Here is an 8,465-nt window from a genome sequence, read left to right on the forward strand (position 1 = left end):
GTGCTCCTCCTGCCTCCATAGGAAGGGCTGACGGCAGCCAGACCTCGGAACAGGATGGAGCTGAGGAGGGGAGGGATGGGGGGAGCTGCTTGTTGGTGCGATTACATCAGCTCCATGCCCTGAACAACCCAGGGACACGGAGACAACCTTCAGACACATCAGCCTACACCACCTGAGCCCACACAGGCTGGGGAAGTTCCCTGGGCTGGAGCAAGGCCAAAAGAAGGAAGATGGGAAACGGGGACCCACAGCACAGCTCCTGCAGCCAGAGCCGTCCCAGCAAACCCACAGAGGATCCATTAATAATACCCCAGGGACAATAGGGTTGATTCCCTGTGCTCGAGGGCTGCAGCTCCCACCATGTTTTCCAGTGCAGCAAGTGAGCACAAAGCGTGCCAGCACCAAGGATCTGGGATGCCAGGCCACTCCCGAAATCTCCCTCTGCTTTTGTGGTAGAAGAGGCTGATGCTCTGGCAGGGGGTTCCTCCTCCTCCTGCAGCACCGACACAAGGCTGTGGGACCCCCTGGAGCAGGAAGCCACGGGGCTGGAGCAAAACACCCTGGGTTTGGGGAGGCAGACATGAGAGGAGGAACACCAGCAGTGGGATGTTCTGTCATGGTTTGACATGGGCCCAACACCAGGCACCCACAAGAGTCGCTCATTCACCCTCCCCTGCCACAGCTGGGCAGCGGAGAGGGAAAATAATTAACAAACACTTAATGAGTGAGATAAGGACAGGGAGAAACACTTCAAGGGCAAAACAGGCTCAACTTAAGGTTGCAAAGTGAATTTATTACTAACAGAATCAGAGAAGGACAATGAGAAGTAAAATAAGCCCTTAAAACACCTTCTCCCCCCAGTCCCTCCCTCCTTCCCCCCAACAGCGCAGGGAGACAGGGCACGGGGGTTTGGTCAGTTCACCACCGAGACTTCCTTCTGCTGCTCTGGGAGAGGATTCCTTCCCCTGTGAGGCCGTGGGCTCCCTCCCACGGGAGACAGTTCTCCTGAACTTCTCCAGCGTGGGTTCACTCTCACGAGCAGCAGCCACACCACACCTGCTGCAGCGTGAGCCCCTCCCACAGGCACACAGCCCTCCCAAAACTGCTTCAACGTGACTCTCTCTTTCCACGGTGTGCAGTCCTCCAAGACAAGGATGCTCTAGCCTGGAAGCAGAGGCCTCTCTCTCCACCGGTTCTTGCACTGGATCACAGCCTCCTCCAGGCATCCACCCATTCTGGCCCAGGCACCTCCCCCAGGGGCTGCAGGTGGATCTCTGCACCCCCTGTGGATCCCCAGGGGCTGCAGGGGCACAGCTTCTTCACCAGGGTCTTCACCATGGCCTGCAGAGGAATCTCGGCTCCAGCACCTGGAGCACCTCCTCCCCCTCCTTCTTCACTGACATTGTTGTCACCATGTTGTTTTCCCTGAGGTGTTCTTACCTCCTCCTCGCCTCTGGCTGGAAGAAAAAACTGTGCACCTTTGTTTTGATTTTCTTCTTAAATATGTCATCACAGAGGTGTTATCAACCTCTCTCATTGGCCGAGCCTTGGCCAGCAGCATGTCCATCTTCAGAGCCATCAGCCATTGGCTCTGCTGGACATGGTGGAAGCTTCCAGCAGCTTCTCACAGGAGCCATCTTTGTGGCCCCCCTGCTACCAAAAACCAGGCTGTGCGAAACCAATACATGTTCCCAGGTGTTGGAGCAGTCTGAGGACTGTCAGGAAAATTAATCCACAAACACCAGAGGTTTATGTCCAAAAAGGAGACAGAGGAGTCCTGTAACTTTATTCGAATAAAGGGAGAGGTCGTGGGCATTTCCCATGGGGTGTCTCAAATTGTTAAGAGGACACAGCCTCCTTTTTATTCTAATTTTCTGGCCGCATTTCCCTCTTTCTTTCCCCACTGGTTGAGGTACTTGAGAGGTACAGATTTTCCCAAATCACTTAATACAAACCCCCTTTCTACTGTGTACCCCCCTGCCTGTCTCTGTTCTTTTTCTCTAAATCCAGGGATTAGCACAATCTTGAGTGAGTAACAGTCTGTGTCAATTAATGGAATTCCTATGGAAGTTATGGTTCCTCCCATTGCTTCTTTCACCTCTCAGTATCTGGCTTTATCTACCATCGGGCCCACAGTTTGTTTGTAAAGACACTTCCTTCTCATTCCTTTCAGGACCCAGCACAGAGCCAGCAGTGGGGCAGGGCACACCCTCCCCCCTGCACACACACATGCGTGCACATGTGAAAGCACACACAGACACAGAGGTGCACCCCATGTGCTCACACACATGAGCACACCCACAGCACAGGAGCTTTTCCCAGCGTTCCCTGGAGCAGAGGCCATGGCCTCCAGCCCCTGACCGCGTCTCTTGGCTGCTCCTGGCAACCTGAGGCTGTCAGCTTGCCACAATGTCCCATGTCCCACTGCTTCCATGGCCATGCCCAGGGGCAGGAAAGGGGTCAGGAGAAGTGATTGATTTCCATGGAATTGAGCTCGGAGCCAAGGAATGTGCCTGAGTGAAATTCCCACTCCAGTTCTTCTGGCTTTGGTTGGGCTCTGAATGTTCCTTGAATCTCCTGGGCCTGGGCAGAGCTGGGGCTCCAGGCTCTCTGGGGGCACGGCTGTCACCCACAAGGCCACTGCCGGTGCCACCATGGCCAGACGGCAGCGCTGCATTCCCTCCCACCTGACACACCAGCACCGCAGAGTCTCCTCCCGGACCCCCTCCCTTTCCATGGCCATCAGCCCCATCTGTCCTTGGGGCACAGTGGCTCTCACCCTCCCAGCCAGCCCCACTGGCAGCTCTCAGGCCAGGCTTGGAGCCTCTGCAGACTTCAGTCTGCCCCTCCATCCCCCCGCATCCCTCCTCCTTCCCCCGCCACTCACAATGAAAGGGTTAAAATCATTGTACTTGGGCATGCTTTGGTGTACTGGGGCTAGAATAAGATACATTGTAATCAATGTAGAAGCTAGCTGAGTAACTTGGCAAGAGATAGGGAACAAAGCTTGCCGAAATGAAGGACAGAGCTTGCTAAAACCAGGAGAGAAACTGCTGAAACAGTTGACAAGAGACTACGCATGCCTAGGAAAGAAAGGTGAAAAGTGCAAAGTGAGGAAGAAGATGCAGCCTTCATCAAACGACCACCAGCACAACCACCAGGGAGCCCTGCGCCTGCGCTCCATGTGTGCTAATGAAAACAATGAGTTCCAAGAAACAGTTTGCATAACCCCACCTTTCTAGGGAAAACAATGAATATGCATAAACTGTAACCATATATTGTAATTTGCTCTGTGCCTGGGGGGTATGCGTTAGGAGGAGTGATCCCAGCACACCCAGCATGCTGAATAAAGCAAATACCGGCTTCTTGGGCTTTGTCTCGGAAGTGTCTCTTGGCCTGGTTTGGGGCGATTCAACTGGCGACCCAGATGGGACCCTAACTCTGCTCGGCTGCCGGATCCGTGGGTAAGCAGACCTCCCAGTTGCAACCCTGAGTTCTCAGGGGAAGCTCAGCTGTCCTTTGGCTTATGGTGGGAACAGAGAAGGACCATCTGCACCAAATTAAGGTATTTGCTGTTTTTGTTAAGCAGAAATACCCGCGGGTCTGGGGTGCAAGTCCCCAAGGGTAGGTTGAAAGCCCCGAGGAGACTCAGTCTCCCAAAATTAGTACTAGGCAAAAAAAAAAGGTACCTTTAAGGAACAGGGGGTTGGACCCCACTCTTAGAGGAGCTGGAGGCCCCAAGGGTAAGAGTCCCTGCTGCTGTATTAGGGGTTGCAGGCCCCAGGGGTTGGACCCCACTGTCGTGCTGTTATTTTGTTCTGTCTTGTTGCTTTTTACTGCTGCGTTATTGTGGTATTTACTGTGGAATCACTGCTATTGTCTTTTGTTGTGTTGCCATTTTACTGTGGGTCTTTTTTTTCTTTTTTTCTGCGGCTTCCACTGTGGAATGAGTGAGAGTGAAAAAGAGTGAAAGAGATGTGCTGTGCAAGGAGTGAATGAGTATAAATCATATAAACCGGTGCAACGAGTGAATGAGTATAAATCATATAAACCATTTGTTTGGGGTTCAACCTTGTTATCTGGAGGGAGGTGGATTGTCTTATTGGAGGGGAAAGATTTTAGCTTTGGACTAGGAACATTCAGATCCCCAACATGATATAAATACAACACCACCAGGTTACACAGTACCACCAGGGTTTTTCCTTGAAATTCCTTGTTTGTAGTGGAGTAGGAATTTTGAGGCTTGGACTTAGTGTGATTGTGTTCATTGTCAGAGAAGATAGTATTGTACATCTACTAAGAGAGATACACAGTGCCGTAAATGGTGGGAAAATGAGCTCACTTTTAGGCTAGGGAGAGAAGGGATTCAATAGCCACTAGACAGGAGCACAGAAAGGAGTTGGCAAGATTGGCAGAGGATAAGGGCAGTGTGGCCAAGGAGAGCAAGGGAACCTGAAAAGGCAATCATTATTTCCCTAGTGTGTGGGAGAAAGGACTCGGTTCCCCGGACCTGGGAAGTCTTAGAGAAGGATTGGGAGAAAGTGTGTAGGTCAGAGGCAGGTTTGATTGGCAGAAGGAGAAAAGGAGAAGGAGACCATGGGATCGTCAGTAAGCAAGGAGATAACACAGCAAAGTCCATTAGGGTGTGTGTTGGCACTTTGGAAGGAGCTAGGAGGAATCCCAAGGGGAACTTTGAAAAAGAGCACCCTGATTAAGTCCTGTAATCAATGGTGGCCACTGCATAAATTAGATGATGGTGAAAAGTGGCCAGAGAATGGGACCCTAAACTATGACACCCTACTCCAGTTAATGTTATTTTTAAAGAGGGAGAACAAATAGGATGATGTTTTACGCCGACTGCTTCTTTACTTTAAGACACAAACCAAAGTGACAGAAGCAGCGTGGCATTAATTTAGCACCACAGGACACGACAGTCCTGTTGTTAGAAAAAGAAGCAAAAGGAAAAAGCCGCATGAAGAGGTGTTGCTCCTCATGCAGTATAGGACAAAGATGCTTAAAACTTAAGGCTGAAAGAGAGCAAGACCCCCTGATGCCCAAGGACTGTTAGCATATTGGCTGTTAGAAATCAAGATGTTGATTGGGAGGATATAAATTTAATGCTATCAGAGTTAACTGAGACAGAAAAAGCAGCTGTAGTATCTGCAACAAAAACACACGTGCAGGGACAAATAGCCACTGGAATACTATACGGGAATGTAGGTAACGTTTTCCCTACCACAGATCCACATTGGGACCCAAATGATCCACAAACATGTCCATTTTTGGTTGGATACAGGAAATTAGTGACAAAAACACTGCATCCTGTAATGGCCAATCCTTACACTTTACTTACAAAATTACAACATGACTGGGTGTGGTTTTCAGTTTTAGATTTAAAGGATGCTTTCTTTAAACTGCCATTAGCTGAAAGCAGTCAGGAAATTTTTGCTTTTGAATGGGAGAACCCTAAAACAGCGAGAAAGAGCCAACTTACATGGACTATATTGCCACAAGGGTTTAAGAATAGCCCCACAGTCTTTGGTGATCAATTAGCCAAAGAATTAGAGACCTGGATACCACCACCTGGAGAGGCTACACTTCTGCAATACTTTGATGATTTGTTAGTTGCCACCAAAACTCAGGAGGATTGTAAGGCATGGACTGTAAACCTCCTGAATATCCTAGGACTAAGTGGATACAGAGTATCTCCCGAGAAAGCGTGACTCATTCTCGAACCAGTTACACATCTTGGATACGAATTGGCAAGAGGAGAAAGAGCCCTGGGTAACGACAGGAAAGAGGCAATCTGCCAAATACCCCAGCCAACTACAATCAAAGAATTAAAACCTTTCTGGGAATGACAGGATGGTGTAGATTGTGGTTTTACAACTATGGATTAATTGTGAAACCTTTATACCAACTCCGAAAAGAGACCGGGGGAACTCACCTATGCTGGACACCAGAGACTAATAATGCATTTGTAACTCTGAAACGTGAGTTGATGCAAGCTCCAGCATTGGGCATACCAGATGTCACTAAACCTTTTCTGTTGTTCTCACATGAAAGGCAAGGAGCAGCGTTGGGACTTTTGGCACAGAAGCTGGGACCGTACAAAAAGCCAGTGGCTCATTTCTCCAAGCAGCTGGACGTGGTCAGCCAAGGAGAGCCCCCCTGCCTGCGTGCAATAGTAGCCGTGACCCTGAACACAGAGGAAGCCCTCAAGTTCACACTGGGCCAGCAGATAACTGTTTTTGTCTCACATACAGTGTCGGCAGTGCTCATACAGGAAATCACTGGTTAACCTCATCTCGCTTTCTCAATATCAGGCTGTCCTAGCAGAATCAGAGGACGTGAGTATCCGGGTAACCAACGTTTTAAATCCAGCAGCTTACCTCCAGGGCGGGGCCGCTGAGGAGCCTGTACAGCATGACTGCATTGAAACCATGGAGGCAGTTTACTCCGGCCACCCAGACTTGAAGGACTCTCCACTAGAAAATGCAGACAACTGGTTCACTGATGGGAGCAGCTATGTCAAGAATGGTAAGTGGTTTGCTGGATATACAATTGCAACCACAGATGCCATCATCGAAGCAAATCTGTTACTTGTGGGGACATAGCTCAAAAGGCTGAAATAATAGCCCTGACTCGAGCTTTGATATTAGCCGAGGGTAAACCTATCAACATTTGGACTGATTCAAGGTATGCTTTTGGGGTGGTACTCGCTCACCAGGCTATTTGGAAAGAAAGGGGTTTATTAACCTCACAGAAGAAAGAAATTAGGCATGCTACTGAAATCTTACAGCTGCTGGAATCAGCCTTAAAACTCTCAAAGCTAGCTGCAATGCATTGTAAGGGACACTCCCAGGGCAGCACCATCCCTGAACTGGGAAATGCTATGGCAGACAAAACAGCAAAGGCAGCAGCCAGTGGGGTTCAGATTCAAGCCCTAGCTATAATCCCTTCTAGCATCCTTATGGGTGGAAAAAAAACCCCACCATACGACACTGATGATTTGAATTGGATACAAGAAGAAAAGGGACAAGAAGGATCAGATGGGTGGGCTAGGATAAAGGATCTCATAGTCATAACCAGAAAACTGCTAAAACTATTTATCCAAAGCAAACATTCTAAAACACACTGGGGAGTTCACGCCTTACATAACCATTTAAAGGAAAAAGTGATAGCATCAGAACTAAAGGAAACAATCGGCGACGTAACTTCCGCTTGTGAAATCTGTCTCAAAAACAACCCTAATATCACTGCAAGGCTAAACACAGGAACTATCCCTAAAGGAGCTTTACCAGGGGATGTGTGGCAAATTGACTTCTCTGAATTACTTAGAAAAGGGGGACGGACACAGGTACCTTTTAGTCCTCACAGACACTTTCTCAGGCTGGCCAGAAGCTTTCCCTTGTAGAACAAATAAGGCTAGAGATGCTGTTAAAGCTGTAGTACAGGAAATTATTCCACAATTTAGGGTGCCCAGGGAAATTAATTCTGGTAGGGGATCACACTTTGTAGCCCAGGTAGTGCAGGGAATAAGCCATCTATTAGGAATGCAAGGGCAGCTACATGGCCATACAGGCCACAGGCAAGTGGACAAGTAGAAAAGATGAATCATTTAATAAAGCAACAATTAGCTAACATTTGTCAAGAAACTAACTCGTATTAGTATCAAGCTTTACCCATGGCTTTGCTGAGAATTAGAGTAAAAGCACGACTCAAAGAGAAATTAAGTCCCTTTGAAATTCTGTATGGGAGACCTTACGGGACAAACGTGGTTCCCAATGATAGTGTGGCTCTGGTGGGGCAGAACTCCTTGATTGATTATGTCAAGCAATTGGGCAGGAAATTGCAATCAATACGAACTGAAGTTCTAAACTGCCAGCCACCACAACCTAATAAGCCATTCCATGATGTAAATCCAGGAGATTGGGTGTATGTTAGGTCTCTTACAAGTGATCCTCTGCAGGAGAAGTGGGAAGGACCACACCTGACCCTGCTGGCAACTCATACAGCTGTAAAGGCACAAGGAAAGCCAACCTGGCTTCATTACTCCAGAGTGAAGAAAGCACCTGAAGATCGATGGGTTGTGTCTGACCAATCACCAGATGGACTACAGCTAAAAGCCACAAATCATGAACAGTTGGTTATGTTTTGTCGCTTTTTAGCAGGTTGCAGGGACTTTTAACGTAAATAATGTGTGGTTTTGTCACATATAATGATTTTACTAAGCATACCTGTGAATGATGGTTTAGCATAGTCAGGAAATGCTTATTTGCAATGGGTAAGGAACTTTACAAGTTCTTTCAATGTTTCTAATTGCTAAATATGCACTGCTACCCCTCGAGAAAATGGGCAAATTCCACTGTTAGGAATACCTTCCACAAACTGGATGAGAACATTCCAAAAGAAAGGTAAACAAAGGAACTGCACACAAAACTTTACTGAGAATGAGGGAAAGA

The 8,465-nt window shown here is 48.2% G+C and overlaps 1 long non-coding RNA gene across 1 annotated transcript in view; it reads right to left on the reverse strand.

The window, feature by feature from the left end:
• Positions 1–3,848: 3,848 nt before the first annotated feature.
• LOC108448972 overlaps positions 3,849–8,465 on the reverse strand; it is a 4,638-nt gene continuing 21 nt past the window's right edge. Inside the window, exons 1-2 of the long non-coding RNA XR_001865051.1 lie at positions 4,017–8,465; positions 3,849–3,980 (exon numbers count right to left, since the gene is read on the reverse strand). The exon at positions 4,017–8,465 is cut by the window's right edge and continues 21 nt beyond it. This is a non-coding gene — a long non-coding RNA (uncharacterized LOC108448972). The remainder of the gene's footprint in view (positions 3,981–4,016) is intronic.

The sequence above is a fragment of the Corvus brachyrhynchos genome, unplaced genomic scaffold (assembly GCF_000691975.1).
Source record: "Corvus brachyrhynchos isolate BGI_N302 unplaced genomic scaffold, ASM69197v1 scaffold211, whole genome shotgun sequence".
In the NCBI taxonomy this organism is placed as follows: domain Eukaryota; kingdom Metazoa; phylum Chordata; class Aves; order Passeriformes; family Corvidae; genus Corvus; species Corvus brachyrhynchos.